Raw genomic sequence first — 26,431 nt, 5'->3', positions numbered from 1 at the left:
GACAGGGGACATCGGCTTTTGAGATAAACTTATTGCCGCAAAGAAGGTTCGAAATTTCAATGTTGTGGGGAAGAAGTTCTCAAGGACATTTCAACCTCGATTACAACTCGTTTTCTGTCTGATTATCAGAATAGTGTGGTGCAGAACGGAGGCTCTCAGCGTTCCCTCAGAGGAAGAGTTTGACATTTTGGCAAATACGCTTCTTTGCTTTTTGATAAGACTTCGATAAGAAGATCAACACTACTCTCTTAGTGAACCGATAGATAGATAGATAGATAGATAGATAGATAGTAGATAGATAGTTGGATAAAATGATAGATAGATAGATAGAAGGATATATAGAAGAGTAGATAGATAGATAGATAAAAGGATAGAGATAGATAGATAGAGAGATAGATAGAGAGATAGATACAGTAGATAGATAGAGAGATAGATAGATAGATAGATAGATAGATAGATAGATAGATAGATAGAGATGAAGATAGATAGATAGATTGATAAAAGGATAGAGATAGATAGAGAGATAGATAGAGAGATAGATACAGTAGATAGATAGATAGATAGATAGATAGAGATAGATAGGAGATAGATAGAATGTAAGTGATAGATAGATAGATAGATAGATAGATAGATAAGATAGATAAGGTAGATAGAAGATAGATAGATAGTAGTAGATAGATAGATAGATAGATAGAAATAGATGATAGATAGATAGATAAAAGAAATGAGTAGATAGATAGATAAAGAGTAGATAGATGATAGAGGATAGATAGAAGGGCAGATAGATGGATGGATAGATAGATAGATAGATAGATAGATAGATAGATAGATAGATAGATAGATAGATAGATAAGATAGATAGATAGATAGACAGATAGATTGATAGATAGAAGGGTAGATAGATGGAGGGATAGATGTAGATGGATAGACAGATAGGTAGGTAGATAGATAGATAGATAGATGGATAGATAGATAGAAAGATAGATAGATAGATTTTGAAACAGGAACAATGAATTTAAAGTAGGTTGATTCACAAAGACTGCATATCAATTTACTTGCAGAGTAAGTTTATGCTGTCCCACTCCAGGTCATAAATTATCTCAGCTTCTTGTGCTGTCAAATCATTTTTTGCTGAATAACTGTAGCACTATGAGAACAGATTCGTCAGTGACTAAATGAGATGGCAATTCAAATCTTGTATTGGATCTGACAGGGTTTTATTCACACAGCCCACAGCTACTGAACAAATTGAAAAATCACTTAATTGATGGGGTTGAGGCTTGACGAGTGGTCTGAATCCAACAAAGGTCATTTATACCCCACCTGTCTTTCCAATGACTCCAATCCTGGCTGCCCTCCAGCAACTGGGCCTTAATTACTCTCTAACCAGAAACCCTCTAATGTGGTCGGTCGCTTCAGGTTACCGAGACTGTCTGAACAAATGGGTTAGCAAGGGGGTTGGCTTTGTAATGTTGTAGAATCAGACAAAAACATCGGTTGACTCGGACAAATCCCTCAAACTGAACTAAAACGAGTCCATCACATTGAGTTATTTGTAGTCACACAACATTGTACTAATTATTCTTATCTAATCCTGTTATTCATGGAAATTAGCAAACAATGAACTACTTAGAAATGAATAAGCCGTTGCCCATTAACTTGATTGAAGATCAGGCAGTTGTTTTTATATTTATTTAGTTATTTTTCTAGATTATTTTTGGGGCATTTTATGCTTTTATTTATATAGGACAGATGGAGAAATGAAGGGGGGGATGGCTTGCAGCAAAGGGCTGCAGGTCAGAGTTGAACCCACGGCTGCTGCGCTGAGTTATTAACCTGCATTTATGGGCGCGCGCTCTACCAGGTGAGCTTCCCGGGCGCCTGGTCACGCAGCATTTTAATCATTGATGAAAACATTTCATTTTAACATGTCAAGATGGCGATCAGCTGTTTTACATTTGCAGTGTTAACAGTCATATCTGACAGCTGACAGGCTGTATCTTCTGTTTTCTCTTCTGATTTTCCCATTACATGCTTTCTCTCTCTTTTGTTATTTGAAGTAAACACCCTTTGTGCCGGCAATCTTCCACCCATGGCGAAGAGTTCAGAAAGAATCTCTTAGTTCTCTCAAGATGAGATGTGGAATTGATGATCGCACGGCGTGAGCCAGACCTTGAACCAGTAATTTTGCTATATGTGAAGCTCTCCCCCTGCAGATCTGTGGTCTGGGAGTAACATCAAAAGGCTCCCAGTAGAAAGAGAACAAAGTGCAAAAGTGTGTTACACAGTGATGTAAAAAGGCATGGGCCGGTTACTGGTTTCAAGGTAATCCCTCTCCCTGCCAGTGTGTTTAAAAATAAAATACATTGTGTTTCAATGGAATAAAGTTGTAGGTTTTTTTCATCCAGACATGATTACTAATAACCGTCAGAATCTTATGCCGGCCCGTGCCTAGATGGAAACCCTGCGCTTATTAAACAAACCAGTGCTCGATGCCATTATGCAAATTATGGATATGTTAAAAACATTCACTGTGACAAGATTTTAATTTGCTCAATTCAAAGAGTACAGTGCTGTGTGTGTTAAGTCTCTTTGTTTTACTCCTTAAAACAGGCTTACTCCTCTTTTCTCTTCCAGAAACTCTTTATGTACAACCCGTTTACATTTAGAAAGAAACACGATGCCATTTATAGACAAAATCAGGCAACATTTTCAATCAACATACCAACAAGTCCTCCAAATTAAAGTGCTCATATTTGAAAAAAAACACTTTTTCTGGGATTTGGGGTGTTATTTTGTGTCTCTTAAATTTCTAAACCCTCCCTGATAGTTATGAAGTGTGGGTGGGTGGGTGGGTGGGTGGGGGTTGTATTTGTTTATTTGTTTATGTGTTCTGGGAAAAATCCAAATGTAAAAACAAAAAACATCATTTGTTAAGTGCTTTCAAAACTGTACAAATCACTGTTCCAAAAGTAACATTTCTGATCGGATCCAGCCATGGTCACGGTTTGTTAGGCACAAAAACTGCATGTTATGGCTGGTTATACCACAAAAAAACTGGTTCATACGGCATGTTGTCCAAAATCAAGTGTCTATATAATGTATATAGTTTTTGTGTATATAGTTTTTCCAGACAGCATGTATATAGTGTGTATAGTTTTTTCAGACAGTGTATATAGTGTATATAGTTTTTGTGTATATAGTTTTTCCAGACAGCATGTATAGTGTATAGTTTTTTCAGATGGTGTATATAGTTTTCCCAGACAGCATGTATATAGTGTGTATAGTTTTTTCAGACAGTGTATATAGTGTATATAGTTTTTCCAGACAGCATGTATATAGTGTATAGTTTTTTCAGACAGTGTATATAGTGTATATAGTTTTTCCAGACAGCATGTATATAGTGTATATAGGTTTTGTGTATATAGTTTTTCCAGACGTTTATATTGTACATAGTTTTTCTAGACCGTGTATATAGTGTATGTAGTTTTTCCAGACAGTGTTTATAGTGCATATAGTTTTTCCAGACTGCCAGACTCGAAGGTGGGTTGGAAAACTCTGTTAGTTATATAAAGGGTGGTGATGCCATATTGTTAAAATATGGGGATAAAGGAGCACATTTTTTTAACAGGAAGGCATTCATTCTGTTGCACTCAAGTTCACATGCAAATTGCCAGAAATAGTTTGCAATGTTTGTTTACAAAAGTATGACACTTTTCACATTTTCACATTTTCCACACAATGCTGCAGCGCCTCAAAACACTGCGGTCAAATGAGACGTTTGGATTTTGATGCGTGTCTCTTTATGCTGTTACGACACTGGTACCTAAAGTGGCCAAAAAACATAAGGAAAGCAATTATTTTTTGACATTTTATATACCAAATACATTTTTTCATTACAATCCTTTTATGGTCCTACCAGACTCTGGTCCATTAGCCTGGTCCTACCAGACTCTGGTCTCTAAACCTGGTCCTACCAGATTCTGGTCCATTTTATTTGTACAGTTAGTCTGGCAACTCATCATTGACAAGTGTTGACTTCCTTGAAGGCGGTTTCAGCAAACCCAGGCGTAGTACTGAAGGAAAATTTTAATTGAGCGGAAGTACGTAGGAGGGCGGAGCCAGGCTAGATGACTCTGACTATGACCATGTCAAATTTAATATTTCACAGTACAATTTTGGAGAAAATCAGCTCAAATTTTTCTTTTTCAGAAATAACTGATGCTGTATTTCTCGGATGGACTGTCCCGCAATATTGTTACGTATTTATTTTCCCTACAATTTACGCTCAGCAAAATAAAACCCTTTTGCACAACGCAATTGCGCTTTGTTTGGACACGCACCATCCACCTTTGAAAATGTACAACTTCTGTGCGGTACAAGAACACATCACTTCGTTGGCTGGAAAAACACATGCCACGAAGTGGTCATATTTTCCATATAACACATTCGGCAAAACCATTTAGTAGTGCATGCATGTAATATCTAGGAGACAGGATTTTTTTCTGGCACGTAGCCCTTCCCCCCACCTATTTAGCATTTGTTCAAGGACAACCCCCTTATTAGCATTTGTTCAAGAACAATTTTCACTGCAATTGGGATTTGTGTATAGGACAAAAATAAAAATAACAAAAGAAATTTGTAATAATTAAAAGAAAATTCCAAGGACAGTGAAACATGTATAAAAGTAAGAAGAGTTGAAGTATGTGCATAACACGCATACATACATCCACACACACATAGACCTAAATACACACATATATTCACCGCACTCATGCAAACCTATTATTGTATAAAACAGATGCGTGCAACGAACGTAACATGGTCTTCATCATTTCATATATAACAGGGATGACTACATTAGTACCACAGTCCAGTCAAGAGTAAGTCATAGGTGCAAAAAAATAAATAAATAAGAATGACAGTGGAGTTAGCCTATGGTGCAGAGTTCAATGTTAGAAAGTTGGAACAAGGGCAGTCAGCTTCACTGAGGTACACTGTGGAACTGCAATGTTTCTATGTGGTTGAAAAAAGGTTGCCAGATCTCTAGCTTAGGATCCACGTAGCATGTGCTTACATTTTCCTAGCCTGCTAAAATGGAGAGGATCTCTGATCCAGGACTCAAATGAAGGAGGAGAAGGAGACTTCCAGCAAAGTAGGATCAATGCCCTTCCCCCCTTTTAAGATGTATTTTGAACGTTTGGGGCTATCAAATCACACTTTCATTTCCTTTTTTCTCATATCGGTGCATACGTGGACATATACAACCGTTACAACACTTTCATGGTGTGTCAAGAGATTTCACACTGTCTCAACCATAATTACCAGAGGTAATTGCTAAAAAGAGTCCCTAATGCGGTTTAAAATACCAAAACAGGATTAAATACCAATTGATCTTCCCCCTCATGCTTTACACTGACATCCTTTACCAGTCAATGTATGCTGTAAAGGCACTAACAAGCTTGAGTCCTTAACGCTACTCACACTCTCTTTTATAGCGCTGCAGAGTTTGGCTAGAGTTTCTTTTGAACGCAGCCCAATAAGACATTAATCTTTCAGGAGTAGCTTTTAAAAAAAAGTGGTAACAGTGGCAACTGTTCATGGTCTTTCTTGGACTATTTTAATACTTATTTTTTAATAACACTTTGTAAACAAATATGGGCAATGCTCACAAAGTGAAAAATAAAGTGCCTGCCTGTGTTTCCTGTGGTATAATGAGCACTTTGAAAGAACATTTAGTACATCATGAAGATGTCTCATTGCTAAACATATACTGTACATTGAGAAAGATCAGCCCATTAAAAGGGGTCAAAGCCTGCCTATATCTTACCCAGTAATTCAGTCACTTTACATTTTTCTCCACCAAAAGTCGAACTGACGGCTGGAAGAGGAGCCAGCTTATTTTTCGTGTCTCAATCTGATCTTTTGATTCCCTCGCAGAGATAGTTTTTAGCTCTGATGATATTGGTCAGGGAGAGCAGTCTCAATGGCTTGATCCACAGTTGGTGCTGCACAACAGTAGCTATTGAATATTAAATGATCAGCCCCTGGGGAAATTAATGGGGAGTCACAGCAAAGGGGCTCTATCACAAGTCTGGTTAAAATGACAGTGGCAGGAAAGAGGGGCTTTGGGCCAAAAGGCTGAGCTTACCTAGTGTAACTATTGAAGTTGCAGAGCTGCAGGTGCCCAGGGCTCGACACCACCTATCTCTCTCTCTTTCTCTTCCTGTGAGAAGAGCAACAACAGCTGTTTAACCTGAAGCACTATTGTCCAACTGAGAGAGAGAGAGAGAGAGAGTTGTTTCATTCAGCCTGTGAATACACCACATTCCCTATTCTAATAGAAAATGACCAGTATGCCTGAACAGCTGCTCTCAAACTTACATACTGCATAACTTGCAAAAAAACGTCCCCATCAAAAGCATGCCCTGTGAGAAAGACGAGTGAAACCAATAACATTTTTAAAATAAGGTTTTCTGAATTGAGGGCTCGTTGTGATGGCAGATACAGTACACAGAGAAGCCCGAACAGGCTGCCTCCCTGTTGGACAGCTGCACTAATGGTATCGTGCGTAGTCTCAATTATAGCCAAGTCCCAAATCTACTCTAAGTGCCAGGCTGAAACAAGCCATTGTGTATTTACAATTTTATTTCTCTGCTGAGACCTAACAAGAACACGCAGAAGGATGCATGAGTGTGGAGCCTCAAGGCAAACAGTTCTCCATAGGAGACTGTCTGTTGGAAACTACATTAGAATTATGCCAGATGTTTATGGAATGTTAAGTTTGGTTTACGACTTTATCCAGAACTGCAAAGTTTTACAACAGGGCATCTTAAGGGAAACACCGCCCGTACCGTTAAGAAACCAGCACCTATTGTTTTCCATCCCATATCCTTTTAAATGGGGGTGGCGCGTTTAGGCTGTGGCGGGGGTTTGCAGAGGGCCTGCATCAAAAAGTTTTGACTGGAGAAGTGCAACCCCCACGTCGCGCTGCCGTGCCCAATCATGTAACCAAAGATCAGACTTGTCGGTGTGTTCTGAGCGATGGTTTGGGGGGGGGTGTGAGTGTTCCGGTCAGTTTTACACTACGAGGGGAAAAAACGAAACACAAGCACTGAGGAGTTGTCTAATAGGTGAATGTTTCCAAGAAAGCACTCGTTCTGCCTCTCTTTCTCTCTCCTGTGAAATGAAGCTGCCTTCAAGTGCAATCAGAAACGTCAAAATCTATAACCGATCTGACCAAAAACAGTAATTGTAAAATATAAAGTCTACTTGTGCTTTGTTGGGGGTCGCACAAATGGGCCGTTTCAATGACTTCTCTTGGTGTTAATGACGTTAATAACGGTGAAGTCCCACTGAACGCGGTGCAAAATCAAATGCCCCTATTCATTGTCTATGAGACGAGAGTGAATTGCCAGTCAAAGCATTACGGGATAGCAGGAGACACGAGAGTGACCAGCAATGCAAAAAAAGTAACTGAACATTTTTGCTTTGTATAAAAAAAAATTCAAACTCAAGTTACCTTCACCTGCTGTGGATAAATGTCTGTGGCGGAGGTAATTCTTATTCAAGATTTTAACTAATGGCCCAGTTGCCTAGAAGATTACCAACACTTAAAGAAGTGCAGGTTGGTGCAGAGTCACATAAATTGATGGAGAGCAATGGTTTACTTAGCAGGGACCACAAACAATGTTTTACATTAGCAATGCAACAGATGTAATGCAACGGCGTTCATTGTGGTGTACACTATCTATCTATCTATTTATATTTTTATATTTGCTCTCAGGACTCCGCTCTGCTCTACCTTCCTACACTTTATATTTTTTATATTTTATTTCCTTATGTTTTGCATTTTTATATTTCGTGTCAAAACTGTTGCTTCAATCTCATTGCACAGGTATGTGTACAATGACAATAAAGACATTCTATTCTATTCTTTTCTATTTTATTTTATATAGGGTGTCTATCTGCAGCCAATTTGCAGCCCTAATCCTCGGTTTGGATTATTTACATAATGGTAACTAGCAAGCAGTGTTGGGCAAGTTACTTTTAAAAAGTAATTAGTAACAGTTACTAGTGACTTCTTCCAAAAAATAACTAAATGAGATACTCAGTTACAAATTATAAAAGTAACTAGTTACTTCAGAAAGCAACTAATGCGTTACTTTCAAGTAAATTGTTAAATGCTCAAATATGACCCCCCCCTCGCCCCCTCTTTAACAGAATTTAAAAGACATTGGCATGTTCAATTATTCATGGTAAATCTGAATATTATAATGAAATGTACACACATCTAAACTCTTTTAATGTTGCTGTGGTGTGTGAGACTATCCTCCAATCAAATGCCGTGTCTGTAGATATAATGTCTAATGGATCCATACAAATAACAACAGAGATGTTTTGGAACTTTTGATATTTATTGCCCCTCAACAGGCCACAACTGGGCAAACTGAAATAATGCTTATTAAGCACTGTATCATAAATAAATACCAAATATATACACTCTTTGTTGTGCAAATAACGTAAGTGGTCTGATGTTTATACTTGTGTGCGTCGAGTTGGCGTGTGTGTGTGGGTGTGGGTGTGTGTGTGGGTGATAGAGCCAGGGAGAAGTGAGAGAGTGACAGCAAGTAGCCACTCTAGAGTCATAGTGCTTATGTTTTCTGATCATGCTGGGAAATCTTTAGCAGGAAAATTTACCCCCCCCCCCCTTGATTTTACAACACCATGCCTATCTCTCGTTGACTGACTCGCTTGTTTTGTTCGTTTTGTCCGAGTATGCGCGCTTATGATACCCGCCCAGCTCTACCTCTGATTGGCTTACCATGAACTTTTACTCAACCTCAGCCAATCGTCGGCATTGATGCGCTTGTCTCGTGCACGGCCCACTAACCAAGGAAGAAAAGAAGTCTTTGCCTCTCGGCCCAGAGATCTAGTTGGTCTGATGAAAAAAAACAGCTTCAATTATAGTAACACGCCACATTGTGTGGCAGTAACGGGAACGGCGTTATTAAGACCGGAAGAGAAATAAATTAGATTACTTGTTACTGAAAAAGTAACGCCGTTATTTATAACTAGTGGTGGGCGATACTGCAAAATTTGGTATCGATCCGATACCAAATACATATAGGGTCCGTATTGCCGATACCGATACCAATACGATACTTTTTACTTAAAAAATTACTTTTGTGTAGGGGAGAGCATTTCATTATTTCTGAGGTGAATGAATGATCAATTCAGGCAATATTTTTTTATTAATGTATTGAAGTGCTCAAAATTATTAGTTATTAGGCACTGTAGAATGAATACAGCGAGTCGCTGCTCCTCTGCGCGTTGTGTCAGTGAGTCACGTGACGACACAACAACGAATCACAGCAGAGGAGCAGGAGGGGGAGGAGGAGCAATGTGGGCCAAGATGTGAAAGCGGCGTTTGCTCAGGAAGGTGGAAGACACAAGCAAAGTATGGTAAACGTAGAGGAGAAATATCTAAATTAAAATATTGATTCAATTACAGTTGTATCGATCAAATACCAATACCAGCGTTGGCATCGATACTATCAATATTTAGATCGATCCGCCCACCCCTATTTATAACACCGTTATTCCCTTTACTGCTAGCAAGTAAGATTGTTGAATTGTTGGGTTTCTGTAAATAACATCACAGACTACGGTCTAAACCTGCTCCTTCATGAAAAGCGAAATGAGATAACTGTTGTGATTTGGCGCTGTATAAATAAAATTGAATTGAATTGAATAGATTGCCTAGAAGCATTGACAGGCCCACAGCAAAGAGCGAGAAGATGATTTTTTGTCTCGCAATTTGTACGTAACCTGTGGCTCTCCAGCTGCTTTACCTCTACTACTTCTTTAGACTACGTGACGCATTCGGTGTGTGCTGATGTGATGCACACAAAACCACTAACTGAAGCATCAATCTCGAAAACCTATGGCCTCTGCTGAACCTTCTACCATATCCACTGTAATCAACGTAAAAGCATAGGGCAAGCCGGTGATCTCTGTAGATTACATATTGCTCATCAGTGAACTGTTGAGTTTAATATAGTGTTGCACCATTGAACACACGTAATGCATAAATCAGCGCCGGCCTCGGGGGTTGACTCACCCTCCGCCCTGGAGTGTTCCCCTGTGAATCCGGGTGCCTTTATTTTCACCTGCCTGCCCTCATGGGTGAAGTAACAGACCAGTTGCTCTAACCTTTACTCAACCAGTGATTTAGCCTGCCTGTCTGCACTGATAACACACTCCATCCGAGTCAGCCTGAGGAGATGAGGGTTGTGATGTGGTGCTGTTGTGCTCAGGTAGGGCCTTTTAGTCACTGCCACCCATCCATTGTGAGTTAGCCGGCATCCTCCTTTTATCTTAGCCTTGGTAGCCTCTATTCCATACACCCACCGAACCCTAACACTCATCTATTCGACAGCACAGAACCATGGCGTGGAGCCTTGAATTTCACCTACATGCACTCACATAATGGCAGCCTCCAGATCCATCTAGTCAGATGTCCTTTCACTAACTCTTAAGCTCACTTCACTTCATCTGTGTGTGTGTGTGTGGGGGGGGAACTCGGCTTCATTGCGAATGCTGCCGTTTTGATGAGATTACTTCACAACTTGCAGAAGAAATGCATCAATACTTCAGACATACACTAGAGTTTGCATTCATAACTGATATAACTTGAGCAAAAATGGAACATTGATAAGCTGCATGACTAATGTCTTCAGAAGTTACTTTATACAGTTGAGGACAATAACAAGAAAAAAAAAAAGATTTAGACTTCAGGCCTTAATGTACTCTGCTTTAGATGGAATGGTGGTGGACCACTTGTTAGCAGCAAACTTTGGGATAATATCCTATTAAGATCTTTTGATACATTATTAAGGTTAGAAAATGTTTAGACTAGGGGTCTTCAATGTTTGTTTTAAGCCAAGGACACCTTCACTGAAAGAGAGGTTGGAGCAGGGACCCCCCCACCCCCTCCCACACCAGGCCAGTAAGCAGTGGGGATTTATATTTGCTAATAATATGTTGGATTCATGTTAAGACTTTTTAATTTTCGAAAAATTAACAATTATTTGGAGGCCCCCCTGCATTGAATTTGAGGACCCCCTTTGGGACCCGGACCACCTTTTGAAGATCCCTGTTTTAGACCATAGTTATATATATATTTCTAAAATACCAATAAATGTTAGCTGGACTTTTTTTTTTAACAGCATAAACACTGTTGACCTGCAACATTTGGCAACAGCCATATGACCATAATCTAACTGTAAATAATAAAATAAAAGTGTGTGTGTGTGTGTGTGTGTGTTTCGAAGGCTGAATTAGTGATGTAATTTTCTGAACTTACCAGACTTACTAGCGGTTTTTGCCTTTTGCCTTTACTTCATTTGTCAGTGTGTCCACATTATTGGTGATAATTTATCCAAACTCTCATTGTGTTAATATTCTGTGAAAGCACAGTCAGCATAGTCAACCCTACAACATAGCTGCAATGTCGTTATCAATGTATTTTATCAAAAATACATCATGATATTTGATTTTCTCCACATTGCCCAGCTGTACTTAAAATGATACTTTTTTTATTATTGTTTTCATGTAAAACATCAGATAAATATCCATTCTACTCATACATCAATGATACTCTTTGAGTTTCCCGCTTTGCATATGAACATATCATCATCCCCTGATCATATGCCACTGAGAGTTGTGTATTCAGCGCAAAAAGGTGTATAACAGACTGTGTAAGCAGCATTTTTTTTTTTAAAGTCTTTTTTCACGCCGACAGATTCTCTCTGAATCTGAGCTGGAGTGATTACGTTTTTCAAGACAGTGGTGTGTTTGCCGAGCACTGGAGAGTGAGATTGGGGATGTGAGAATAGCCACCCAAGATAGACAGCTGCAGTGCTGTGCTGATTGCCACTTCCTCTTGTGTGATTTGAAATTGAGTTTCTCAGGATATAAAAAAAAAAAAATCTCCACCCTCTGCATGTCTGGCGCTCGTCTTGCTGTACTGCCAATCAGAGCTGGAGCCATCTCACATCACTATGCCAAAGCTTTAGCTGCTAAACTAGCCAGAGCCCTTCGTCTCCACACCAAGATGCCACAACCGCTCGAACTCATCCTCTGACTGAAGGGCCGTGATTGGACAGAACACAAAACCGTGTTTTTGTACAGTGGTCCAGATAAAGAAGACGACACAATGCCTATGTGTGTGCAATCAGACTGTGTTGCTCTCGCAATTGGCGTAACAAATTGTCTCCCATTGTAATCAGCGTCTCTGCCTGCTGTTCTCATCAAACTTCTTTGAATACTCTGTTGCCATGGTACCTTGAAAAATCTGCTGCTGAGATTTTTTTTCTTCCTGAGATAGACATTCTCATTTTTCTGTCTGCTTACCTCGCAGACAAAAACGCTTTGGATCAATTTCAAAAATAATAATAAAAATTGTTTGGGGGGTGGGGGGGGGGGGGGGGGAAGAAAAGCATACACTGAGAGAAAATATGTAATGTTCTGCCGAGCAACCGCTGGATTTTTGAGTGTTGATTTAAATCTATTTGAATACACAAACACTCACAACAACCCACTAAGATATATGGGGTTGGAAATTGCTCTCGGCAGAAGTGTAGAGATTCCATCGGGGGCAGCGGTTGAAATCACAATCCCCTCAAACACAGCCTACACACACGTCTTAGGGTGTAACATCTTCATACAGAACACAACATTATAGGTTTCAGATAGAAAAGCTCAGCCGAACATTCTAATCTTTCTCTTAAAATACTTTCCACAGGAGTGCAGGTAGGATCAGATATATGATCAGATATATTTTTAATGCCTGACTCTCTGAATATCTGTCTGAGCCATCAAGAGTTCAGTGAATCACATTCGAGAAACTCTGTCTCCGTTTGTTTTGACTGAGAATAAGTGAGTTCACACTTAGTCTGGCATTGCTAGGCCTTCCTCCACAGCGCTGCTAAGGAAGGTCTGGCTACTCCACACAGCATTCCGGGATGGGAGAAAATTTGCGTTGGTTTATTGGCATTTCATTATTATTTCAATCAAAATCGTCATGGGTGGCCGGACAGAGCCCCGGTGCCGCTGTAAAATAGCCTCAGGAAGAAACTGGTTTTAGTGGAACATGTGGACATTCAAAGGTTGTTTTGCAACAGAAAACTCAGATTGGACAGATAGACTAGTTAGCTGTCTGGATTTACCCTGCAGAGATCTGAGGACCAGGTAACCATAGTCCTCAGATTGGACAGATAGACAGGCTAGCTGTCTGGATTTACCCTGCAGAGATCTGAGGACCAGGTAACCATAGTCCTCAGATTGGACAGATAGTCTAGCTAGCTGTCTGGATTTACCCTGCAGAGATCTGAGGACCAGGTAACCATAGTCCTCAGATTGGACAGATAGTCTAGCTAGCTGTCTGGATTTACCCTGCAGAGATCTGAGGACCAGGTAACCATAAACCTCAGATTGGACAGATAGTCTAGCTACTTGTCTAGATTTACCCTGCAGAGATCTGAGGACCAGGTAACCATAGTCCTCAGAAATCCACCGGAGATCAGAACACCAACACAAAGGAAGGTAACAGACACACAACTCCATAACTTGTTACAGTAAGAATATGTCAACGTTGTGCTTTCTACTTGTTCTGTGGCCATACTGCTGTTGCTGTGACACTGTGTGTTGAGAATATTATCTAAAATGAAGAAAAGGAAACATATCTGTTATTCATTTTCACGCTCTCACTATCTAAATGCCTACTGTTAATCAGATTCACGTCATAGCTATACAAATCTCTTTATTAACACTATATATATATATATATATATGTATGTATATATATGTATGTGTATATATGTATATATTATATATATGTGTATGTATATATGTATATGTATGTATATGTGTATATATGTGTATATATATATGCATATGTATGTATATGTGTATATGTATATATGTAGATACATATGTATATATATATGTGTATATGTATATATGTAGATACATATGTATATATATATATGTGTATATGTATATTTGTGTATATGTATATACACATGCATGTATGTATATATATATACATATGTATGTATGTATATGTGTATATATATATATATATATATATATATATATATACATATATGTATGTATGTATGTATATGTATGTGTATGTGTAAACATTATTATTACTGTTTTAATGCATAAACTAAAGAGCTGGCAGTAGTCCACGTCACTAGATTGTATTTTATTTATTGATTGATTGTTGCAGATATCATTGCTAACAAAGTATTCGTATTGTGGATTTTGCATTCTTTTAGTCCGACATATGTAATTTTGCTTTCACAAATTCTTGCTTGCTGTCAACAGTTAGTAAGAACTGACACGAAAAAGGGGAAAAACATCTTTGACAAACTTGCAGCTGCTCTTGAAGAAGAGATAAATGTCAGAAACCAGCGCTCTTAGCTTTCATCAGGGTCCAAGATGCTTATGGCCCTAATTGACCATGTACAAGAAATATAGAAATCTTTTCCAAGACTAAAGACATGCAGAGATTCATTAAACTGTAAAACAACAGATGTGATGGATGATTTAATGGCTCCGTTAAAAGTGAAACAAAGTGCCCTTTGAAATGCTGAATTACTGAGTGCAGGAGCTCTACTAAGAGGGAGGGTGTCAGAAATTGTGTAGAAAACCACTTTAAAGAGGCCAGACACCCCATGTCTGCTTTTTCTTTTATTGGCATGGAGAAGGTGTCTCTTGGTCCAGGAGGAGATCATTTAAATTTCATTTTATAAGAAAGAGAGAATATTTCCTCTTTAACAGTCTTAACCCAGGATGAATAAATGGGGGGGCTGCTTTTTAGACATATCCTTTAGCTGTTTTATCATAATGCTGGATCCTTGATTAAACTTGGTATCATTTTTGATGTTTTGTAATCCTGGCATCTCAGTGGCTATTTTACATGCACCTGAGAATTAACTGTGCATGTTACTTTGTTAACCGATGAAAGGTTTGGCGTTGGTTCCTAAAGAGCAGCAGGATTCTTTTAACTTCAGGCATAAAGACAGAGGATCGCATATGAGTGAGCAGTACCTCACACTCCCCCAGATGGCACATGTCTATCTTTGAAGGGATACTTTGTCAATAAGCTTTAATAAAGCTAAGTCTAAGTCTAAGTGTATAAGCAACCAACTTTATACAGGACTTACATCTTCCGGCCCCGTACTTGGTTTACGGCGTTTGACTATTTTAGAAAAATTTTAGAAAAATTTTAATTAAAAAAATCCATATGGGATTTGTTTTTGATGCACTGGTTTAACCAATCATCGTACTTCCATCACCACTGAAACGAGTTCTAGCCAATGCAAAGTAGGGCTGGCTTTGCCAAAAAGCAAGTGTGCTGTGTGGTCTCGGCAGCTAAAAACAATGAGACAAAGTATTGTATCAATCGCTGTAGTTTCAATTCTCCTAAGCTGTAAATTTGTTTTGAGGTGCTGTTCATATTTTTGTCTTTAAATGGAACTCTCTCACTGTGCGTTATCACTTCATTAAAGTTATTTGGATCATTTTGGTTGCCCGAAAAATGTCTTGTTAAGCATTCAATAGTCTGGCTTTAGACAGACCCTCCTCCAAAGCTCAGTGAAAGGGGGTCTGGTTACTCCACAGAGCAATCGGGAATGCTCTGGTTTAACCCTTGTGTTGTCAAAATTGAAAATCAACACTTTTGTTGACGTTTTTTGTCGATATTTTTAACTTTTTCTTATGTTTTTGTCCCATTTTTCAACACTTTTGATGCTTTTTTTTAACGTTTTCAACACTACATGTTATGTTTTGAATTCATGGTCAATAAACCTCATTTATAGGAAATTATGACTAACGTTTGAGTTTGAAAAGCAGAAATTAGGAATTATTATGATACTATGAAATTAAAGAAATGGATGTTGATGGACAATCACAGACTGGAATATGTCAACTTTTACTCAATATTTTTTCAAAACCACTTTTTTCAAATACTATAAAATTGAATAAGACACTCCAAAGACAAAAGAAATTGCCAAAGAACATTGTGTGGAATCAATCATGTTATTTTGGGTAGTTAAAAAGAACAGTGATATAGGAAAATGGGTCAATTTGACCCAAGGACAATATGAGGGTCAATGGCATCTCTTTAAACCAATCAGAATCGTCATAGGCAGCGCTAAGCTCCGCACAGATCTGCCTCAACATAGTCGTGCGAGAGAAAACTCAGATGGGACAGATAGTCTAGCTAGCTGTCTCAATTTACCATGCAGAGATCTGAGAAACAGTCAACAATAGTCCTCATAAATCCACCAGATTTAAAATTCCAACACAAAGAAAGCGGAAGGAAAGGGAAAATACACGCGTCCAGGGGAATTTCCTGCAGCACCGAGCAACCTCTGTAGGCTCCTGTACTTCTGTATATGCAGATGAACAGCGCCAGTACCCTGAGGTCTGCATTTACCCGCCTGCAAAACTCTGCTGGTGTATGACTCGCCGGATGAAAATCGGCGACTTTTTCCTCTTAAGCGTTTAAATTTGTGCAGCGCCATTGAAACCATACACAAAATGGTTATAGCTGCGTCATCCTCCCCTCCCCAGCTCCGCCCTCTTGTCCACATATGGCCACTTCTGGCTTCCAAATACTCCACAAACCAATGGGTGACGTCCATGTTGCTACGTACATTATTTTTTACAATCTATGGTTATGGATCATTTTCTTTTGATTCTACAGAGAACAGAGTACAATCCTGCTTGAAAACATTGACTGAGAGCTCAACATACATGCTGTATGGACCACATGCATGCAGCCCTCGGTTAAAACATGCAGCTTCCTACGCATGCCTGTGTTGAAGCTATGTTAAAAAGCCCTACCGATGAGCCAATTAAGAGACTCTTATGGTGAAAATCGCATATGCTTCCGCATTTGCTGGAGAGCACATTAAGAGGAACTTTTGCACAGAGAGAGAGAGAGAGAGTGAGAGAGAAAGAGCTAATGCACAGGGTGATTCAACTGTATAAACAAGACTGCTCTAATCCACTACAGAGCACTGTATACACTGTAATAATAATGTTGCTGTTGCTGAAGACAGTGTTGTTATTGTCTCTATAACTGCACTAATTCTACAGTAATCTCAATTCAAAGTAGACACACAAGCGAGACCGTTCACAGACACTTTGAACTGATGGAGCGTCACATTATAGGTGCTTTGGGCTCAGCCAGGGAGAAGAAACTGGGAATTTTACTGCCATTAATGGAAATTGATTTGAGCAATTTGTTGAAAACAGCGACAAGGGCAACTGTGTTGTGTCAAAAATAGCATTTTGAGGTGGAAGCGTACAAAGGCTATGTACACCTGAACCTAAAAGGAGCAACATCAGTGTGTAATATGTTCCAGGTCATTAAGTACACCCTGTGAGGGTATTAGTGGCTGGGTGGTGTGTGTACTGGATCTGAGTGCAGACACCCCTTTTATGTTTTGCACTTTAGGGAATGGCAAGTTTCCTTATTAGAGAGGATGGATCACACTGACCTAATCTGGTATGCTTTCAAAGACTACTGAGCAGTAATTTCATCACTTTGGCATGTGAAGACAGTTAAGATGGACAATCTCTCAATATCGCACTAATCAATCACTTTTACCGTGCATTACTGGGAGAGGGAGCTTTGCCCCATGAAGTGCGGCCTGATATAAATAGCATATTGCCTTCCTTCGTGGCTGTTTCTCAATTTCCATCAGTATTCGCAGCATGCGTCCTATACGCTCACTCATCTTCTGAACACACATGCTTATTGAGATCGGGCTCAGAGCAATCACACAATAAAACCAACTCCACAGCAAGGTTCTGCGGCACAATGAACATTTCGGAGGATCTGCATATTTTCAAAAGACATAAAAGTAGTTTAACAATGTGTGTTTGAATCTAAATTTGTCTGGTTTCAGCCCTTTCAAAGATATGTGGGAATATCTGTTGACTTGCTGTTAAGTTGGTAGGTTTTGCCAGAAAGCGTGCTTCACAAAGTCTCCCAAAAATGAATTTGTATTACATCTCACTGATCCATTTAAAATGCCCTAGAGGTGCCCCACCCAATTATGCACTGGCCTTTAATTACAACAGGCTGCTGCTCTTGTACAAAGAGTTGCACATCAGATAATTGTAACACCTGTCATGTTGCAGCAGTGTAATGAAAATGATGTGAAACCTTCAGATACAGCAGTACGAGGGTGTATTCATTGTAAAACAATGGCAAAGAAAGAGAAATATTCCTATTAAGATTTACTATACCTATAATGTTTCGTTTAAGGACATAAAGTGTGCCTGTGGTACTCTAAGTTGAGCAGTAACCTTGTTATTTATGGCACTTTTATATCGTAACATTATTAGAGTCTTAATTTTGGGATCTGTTACGGGTGATATTTTTATTGTACCTTCAATTTTCTCATGATCAGGTACATTTTACAGCGAATGATTTCAGCTCAGCAGGCATATTCCATTTATCAACTGTACTTTAGAGGTGGGGTCAAACCTTCCTCTCCTGACTCACTGCGGGTCTCTTATATCCACTGTGTCTTATACAATTCATCGCAATTCTGTGCAAAATTTGTGTGATGCCCGTGCAGTCAAATCAGTCGGATTTGTCAGGATTTGTCAAGTCCACCAGAATTCCTTTTCTTATCACATCCTGTGGCCTCCATGCAGGCAGACAATACATTTGGGAATGAATATGCACCAAAAAACACATGTTATCCTCTTCTTAGGGGCGTATTACGGATGTGCACATTATAATAAAGGATGGGCTGTCTCTGGCTTTCTTCTGCAACTCTTGAGAGGATTACCCATAGTTGTTGTTTTTTCATGGTGGGAGGATAGTCATGTTTATTTTTTCTATACGCTGGATTTCCCATTTCCATTCATCATGGGCCAAGACAGGGGTCCTTGTCCTAAAGCAAAGTAAAGCAGTGGGTGTTGTCTGAGACATGTGGCTGCTCATCCATCAAGATTGAGAAGGATAAGAAAATAAAAGGGTATTCGTTAGTAAATTTGCCTGCAGGGATGTGAATGTGTGCAGCAATGACCCAACAACACCCCATCTCCATCCCCCCCCGCCCCCCCCCCCCCCTCCCTCCCTCCCCACCGGTGCAGCATCTTGTGGTGCTGGTCTGGACCGTGAGCTACCAGCCCATCCCGGGGTATCAGAAACACCTCATTGCCTCCGCTATATAATAACCCACCGTTCATGTGAAAACACTTACTACTCATCTCCACTACAGGAAAGAACCCCCCCCCCCCCACACACACACACACACACACACAGTTTACCGTTTAGGTTTTATATGCTTTATATGCAGCCCAGATGACATCACGTTGCTGCAGTGCTGCACTGTCCATGAAATGTGTCAGTCGTTTCCTGTGATACCAAAGAATTTGTCCAGTGGCCACTTGGCTCTGCTCTGTTTCAGACATCATGGCGTGACAGCGTGCATTCATTTCTATCGGGGCTCTTATTACGCAGGTGGACGGCTGCACGAGGAGCAGAGGCGCATTTTCAAAGGCTGCCTGTTCTTTAGGACACAGCAAGATTTCCTGGCACATCCAGCCCCGGAGAAATCGACCGCATCGCATTGCTGAAGGAGCGGGCAGACCAAGTCATGTACGAAAACTAATTGCACGCATGGGCACGCATAGCATTAAAGGAGAAAGAGAAGAAAACCAGGTTATCAGTGCATGGGTAGGAGTCCTTCATTGCGCTTCAGACGGGGGAAGTTATGACAACAAATGGCCACAGTTATGGCAAACAGCTGCCAGTAAAACAGGCGAGATAACTGCGCTGTACTGCTGTAGTTGAGAGTTTTTGACCTTTTTTTTTTTTAATGACGGACTTTATGCCTGAATTTGACGCCAACCTTCTGCCGTCAGAGGCTATTTCAAGAGCGCAACCCATCGCTTCCGAATAAAAGAGCACCCGGACTGCAGTTGTCCGTCCTCACTCCATCTGTGCTGCTGCAATTCATAACGCGTTGGATTTATTGGTAATTTAATCCATCGCATTCCTGCGTTACACTCCCGGACGCTGGGGGTGGGGGGTGGGGGGGGGCTTGATATAGGACCACGTACCGACGCTTTAACCCCTTTTGAACACGATTCGGACGCAATCATCGGACTCTCTCGAGCTTTTGGATTTTTTTTTTTTTGGAGGGGGGGGGGGGACGCGGGCGGTGGTGGGGGGGGGATTTCTGCTTTGCATTTTCTGCCTTTACGGCTCAATCCGGCCGTGCTGGGATTTGAGGTGGGGTTTTTTCCTTGTCCATTTTTTTATATTATCGCGACGCAGGTAATTGGAAGAGATCCCACTAGCTGTCCCTTGTTGATGACACTTCAGCGGCACATTGTCGCTCATCACGCCCGTTGGATTTTTCGGCACAAGCCCTGACCAGCAGCCAAATGAGAAGGTGTTTTACGCGCGAGTTTGGAATAAATACACTCCAGTTACCATCTGAGATCATGTGCAAGAGGACCAACCCTTCGGAGTCTGCTTTATCAGTGCCACTTTTGGTAAGTCACTAGACTTGGTGAGAAATGTGATATGGACTTTGCACTCCAGATGGATTTCTGCCTCTATGTAGGCTAGAGCTGAACATAGTCCAAAAAATGTGGTGTGCCGCATTGATTGTGCAAACAACTTAATGTATAATAATAAGCCCTATCTATCTATCTATCTATCTATCTATCTATCTATCTATCTATCTATCTATCTATCTATCTATCTATCTATCCATCTATCCATCTATCCATCTATCTATCTATGTCTTGCCTAATGTGGAGATCTTTGCGCTACTTTAAAGGCGTTCACAGTAGTCTGCTGGATAATATGTCTGTCTAGCTGAGATGTGTTCAGGCTCCTTGATGTAGTCAATCCTCACGTGGTGGAGCAGTTTCCGATGCTGTGAGTGCTGTTCCACAGTCTGTTAGACGGGCCCGAAACAGCCCCGTCATACTGTGGCTGTGCCGGGGCTTCAAATTGGGCGATGAAGATGGTTAAACACAAAGTGACACATGAGTTGAGAGGGAATGGCCCGGGCGTGTCTGCATCAGCACGACGCAGAGACGAAGACTTGACACCCCCCCCCCATCAGGGCACTGATTGCTAAGAGAGTGGACCGTTTCACTGTGGAGCCACAGAGCTTGAATGATGAAGAAAACTTGCTAATGTCCTTTGGAGTTGAGGTTAAATATAGAGAGAGATTATTGTTGTATTTTATAGTAAGTGGAGGCCTCAGCAGGATGTGTGTGTGTGTGTGTGTGTGTGTGTGTGTGTGTGTGTGTGTGTGTGAGAGAGAGAGAGTTTGAGGGCTGCTTTTGTTTTTGACAATCAGCTAAGCAGGTTTGGAGATGACAAAGCACTGATACAGCATGGTAGAAATCTCATGGGCGCCGTGTGTGAATGCTGGCAATTATGTTTGTACAGTTTGAATTTTTTAGCCCCCCTCATCATTTTTCCAGTTACTCAATAAACTCCTTAGATCCAACTCAGCATTTACAGGGAGTTTGCTCCACTCTGGCTATTCTAATTTTGGCACACAGGGACAGAGAGGTCAATGAAATATCTGTTTATCACTCAGAGTACACCGGCAACAACAGATGGGATAAGTGAGGGTCCAGGATGCCTGCGTGGAGGTAGCAAGGTTGTAAATCTATTAGATTGAGGAGGGGTTGGATGTCAATATGCTTACACTAAAGTCAAGTTAACATCCCTCCAATAACTCTGCTTTATCCGCATAATACCTTCCCAAGACATCCCCTGGGGAAGATGTAGGCACTGGCCAGCCGTGTTGCTACATCAGGGTATGCAGTGAGTGTTACTGCAGTTTGCAGTGCTATTGGAAAACAGTGACTGCCAGCTGCATCTACTGTACCCTCATTCACACATAGGGATCCTTAAGACTGCATACGTGTTCCTACGTGGCAGAATATCACCTTTTCACAGCTGTCGACTGCAATTTCACAGTAAGATTAAAAAGTTGTCACGTGGTCTTGGCATTTTATATTCTGAAAAATGCCTCTTATGTCTAAGAACAATAAATAAAAGCATACTGTATACATTATATAAGGATTTTACGGTAACCATCTAACAAAAGCAAACAGCCCAGGGGCATGGCTTGCTGTTTTTGTGAAGTGCTTCAGTCATGGCTGAACTCTGTGTTTTTTGACCGGCTGTATGAGTAGAGAAAATTGAAATTATGTTTGGCGAAAGCTGTGCACCGTACAGGTTTTAACATAGTGGCTTGAAAAGCCTCCTAAAAACAGAGGTTAATGAGGTTTCTTCTTAGGAGGGTTGATACCCTTGAGCCTTATTGGATTTGTAATTTGAATTAGCAGTGCATGCAGTAGGGCTCTTACGTATTTAGATGTCATTTTCTTTTATTAGCTGTGTGTGTGTTGCATTAAGTAATCTTGATCGTGTCTTTGGCTTGTCAGTGTTTTTGCGGGATGTTACAGCAGAAGCGTAGAGCACTTGCCATGTCATGTGTTTGCCTAATGAAATCAGGCAGGATGGTCATTATCATTATCATGCATTCTTGCCAACACTTCCATGTTTAGCAATGCTGGTGCAGGCAGGAAACCGACTGCCGAACAAATTTTTATCACAGCAGGTAATGCATAAAAAGAAAGTGACAATGCCATGTGTGTAAGGCTATTCTGCTTTCTAGGTTGCTGAATACAGACCGTGGGGTGAGATTAATTGAGTCTCTTTGCCTTGCCATTCTGTTGCATTGTGTTACAGCAGCTGCTCATGGTGCCGGTGTCATGTGTTAGCATTATGAAATCGGGACCAGTAGACGGTTATCAGCCACTGCAGGAATGAGAGAATAACAGCAAGCACAAGCTATTGATCTGTGTTGGGGAGTATAAAAGGCTTCATAACGGATCATATAAACCTGTTTTTGTTCTCTGTACAAAGCATATTAAAATAGCCGTTTGCAGTGAGTCACATTTGCACACTGAGAATGGCAAAATGTACACATTTGCTTCAAAGATGATGACCTTTTTTCAAGGTTTCTCAACGCTAAAATTCTGACATGCCCAGTATTATTGGCGTGTCACACAAAATGGGTGCTGGTTTGGAGGTGCTGAGATAACAGTCTGATCCGAGCATTAAAGAAAAGTAATATTTTCAAAACTGAGAAGGGGCCAATGGTCTTGTTATGTGAAGGAATTTTCATTTCCACTTTTAAGTCGCAGACTGCCTTTGCATTCATGCATTGTCTGGAAATAAACAACACCGGATCAGGGGGGATATCTTGATGCAAACAGTGACAGACTGAAAAGAAAAAACTCTATCCTCTTGTTAATGTTTTGAATTCTGGACTATGCATGCATAAAAAAAATAGCAAAGAAAGGAGAAAATAATTAAGTTGCTATCAGTCGACAGAATGAGACGTCTCTCCCAAGGCAAGCAAAGTTACTTAGTGCCCAGGAAGCATGACAAAAGTTGAAGAAATGGCGTAATTACAACTCGACAAAAAGATCAAAGGGGTAGCCATCGAAGCACTTAAGCAATTAAACTACAGTTATTTCTTTCTTTCTTAAGGTTAGCGAGCAACAAATGGAAAAGCGGGGGAGCACTGATCACTGGAGTAAACGTAGGTAAATAACATACAGGCCTCAAGAGGCTTAAAACACTTTGTTGCATCATGAATTTCTATAAGAGCAAACGGTAAAAGCACTAAAAAGAATTCATACACAGCTATATTTGATACAGTATATGTATAGAATACCCTGATCAAAAAGTTATTTTTTTCACTCATCAAGAGTAAAAATAGTTTTTTTGTGGAACATGTCGGGATTGATTAGTGTTGTGGGTTTGAATACATTAATTAGTTTATGAAAGGAGCTGTAGGTAAGATTGCATAGATCCAGGACTTAGCCAAAAAATTTGGACAACTTGATCCCACTAAAGTTCCAAAATGGTCTCCTAAGCCTCACCCCCCCCCCACAAGGGAGAATGAATGCATGAGCAGTGATTGACACGCAGGTAGACACCCCAATGGCCCTGATTAGTGCATCTGAACAGTTTTAGTTTTAGAAGTCTTACCTACTGCACCTTTTAAGATCCCCATTAGTGTCTGTCTGTCTTAAACAGATGCTACTGCGAGAGAAAACCCACGCACAGTCCACAGGCATGCCATTAGGGGCATTGGAAATTTTGTTTTTTAGTCCATTTAAAGGTGATTTTATTGGCCCTGTGTTTGACATGTGACCTGCCCAGAGTGTACCTTGCGTCTCGCCCACTGCTGCCGAGACAGGCTGCCGTCTCCTGGGACATACGTTTTTCCACATTGGGCTAGCAGTGTTGAAAATGGAACCACACAAAGTCAATAAATAGAGATGAAACAAACTGTCCCCAATTGCAGAAAAAAAAAACTCAAAGATCTCTACAAAACTGTCTGAAAATATCATTGAAAAGTGGATCAATCGGAGCAGATAGACCTTTTTTCTCTGTCTTGAGAACATTAGTATTCTGACTTGGTAACCTTTTGAAACTGATGATTGCTGCATGGCTGCTTTTATCTTGGAGGCCTCTTAGCCTCTCACCTTCCAGCAGTACATCTGAGTAAGGAAATCTGTCATTTATTGTCACACAGCATGAAGGTGTGCCTGGGGCAGGCCTGTTTATTATGGAGAAGTCTCTGTTGTTTTGGACATTGACTGATAAAACAGGTGTATAAAAGAAGCGTGGTGAACTGCTCGGTGCAACGTCACGAGTGTCACATGTAAAAATGGAGCAATAGGGTGTGTGTTTGGGTACTGAAACCCGGTGCTAATTCGTCACCGGTGCCTAAATTGTTATTGTGACCAAATAGCAACGTGGATTTCAATGCCACTGCAATGCCCGTGCTTCTTTCTGATGCTCCTAAACAGACATTATAGGGAGCAGAAGCATTGCTGCACGTGACGCTAGTTAACGCTACACTTGACAGCAGGTAATGTTAGCCTACCGTTAGCTAGCAGCTGGATTTAACCCGGTAAAAATGCTGACAGCTTAACGGTGTATAGTGTGACTGTGTTTCAATTTAGAGGCTTCCAACACAGGGACAGTGTGCAGCTGGAAAAACAACCCAGACAGTGCGTTCAAATGCAACTGGTAGCCTAAGCCTCGTGGTGCATTCACCCTTTTCCCATCTAGTGGTTGTTTTTGTCGTTTACCAGCAATTTACTGTTGAAATAAGTTATTGTTATTACACTGTTAATCATTTCTTCTTGACTATATGGCCTAAGCAATAAACAAGCCATTCTTTAATGTCGCAAACTGTCCTTTTGTGTGCTTTAAAAAAATAATAAAATATCGATTCATGCACCATTTAGGCACCGGCACAGTTTTAAATGTATCACTTTAGCACTGGTATTGAAAAAAAACAAAAAAACATACTCAAAGTGTTGGGAGCTAGTTGTCTACATATTAAATCACAGTACTTTCCAATACCTGATCTATCCCTACCAAATCATCTTTTAACACTTTATTGAAAATGTGAGGACTTTGTTTAATCCATCTGAATTAACATAGATGCCACCCATCTTGCTTGAAACTATAACAGGACATTTAATGCAAATGTTACAAAATTTTATAAGACCCTACAAAATGTACTTTTCCATACCAAATTGCTTAATCTTTGAGGCGTGTCTTAACCCTTCATACATGTTTGTTTACATGAACTTAACCAACCCTAATAGGGTGTGACCAGAATGTACAATGGGGGCTTGGCGTAGGGGGCTATTGAAGGAATCAGTGGAGGGTCATTTTCTAGAGACTAGCTATCTGAAGGGTGGGATACAGATTCACATTAAGATCTACTCTGCTAATTATTTCAGGAATGCCGTGCAGGATGTGGTGTGATATTGAACACTCATCTGAGCCCAGGGGTAAGCAGCCGTCATAATCCAAACATCCCATATCCAACCTGTGTAGAGCAGCTAGTGTCCTGACACAAAAATTCAATTGAGAAAACCGTGTCACCTGCTGTATAGCATATGGCATTTAAACTGCAGAGGAGCATCGCATTTCATACCCGGGAGATCTGCTGCACAGCATACCAGCCAGTCACAAAAAAAATGATTAGTGGCATCTGTCTCCCTCAAGAACCACTATTATGCAGTCATCCTGCCACTGTGGCAGCCTTTAACAGTTGCTCCTGACACTGTCTGTCGGTGCTTTTTATATGGTCATTAAAGTGATATCATATCGCTGTGTAAACAGGAAACAGGGGCTGAGTGAAGCATTACAGCAACCATCCAGTGACGTCTTCAACTGCAGCTTGGACTCTTCTACTGCTTACCTGAAGGTGACACTGATTTAGATCATGCTTTCAGTAGTTGCAGCTGG

At 40.4% G+C, this 26,431-nt stretch overlaps 1 protein-coding gene across 3 annotated transcripts in view; it reads left to right on the top strand.

Moving 5' to 3' along the window:
- Positions 1 to 26,431, top strand: part of lrfn1 (leucine rich repeat and fibronectin type III domain containing 1) — a 159,888-nt gene that overhangs the window by 2,778 nt on the left and 130,679 nt on the right. For 2 of the 3 annotated variants that reach the window (XM_032510007.1, XM_032510004.1), the window contains exon 1: positions 20,273 to 20,604. The gene's annotated coding sequence lies outside the window, so the exon portion shown is untranslated. Of the gene's footprint in view, positions 1 to 11,306; positions 11,314 to 19,805; positions 19,815 to 20,272; positions 20,605 to 26,431 lie in introns of those variants that run through there. The other variant, XM_032510006.1, reaches the window with a different exon arrangement.

The sequence above is a fragment of the Etheostoma spectabile genome, chromosome 3, assembly GCF_008692095.1.
Source record: "Etheostoma spectabile isolate EspeVRDwgs_2016 chromosome 3, UIUC_Espe_1.0, whole genome shotgun sequence".
Taxonomy (NCBI): Eukaryota; Metazoa; Chordata; class Actinopteri; order Perciformes; family Percidae; genus Etheostoma; species Etheostoma spectabile.
The sequence above is the reverse complement of the archived record's forward strand: the minus strand, read 5'-3'. Positions and strand labels throughout refer to the sequence as shown.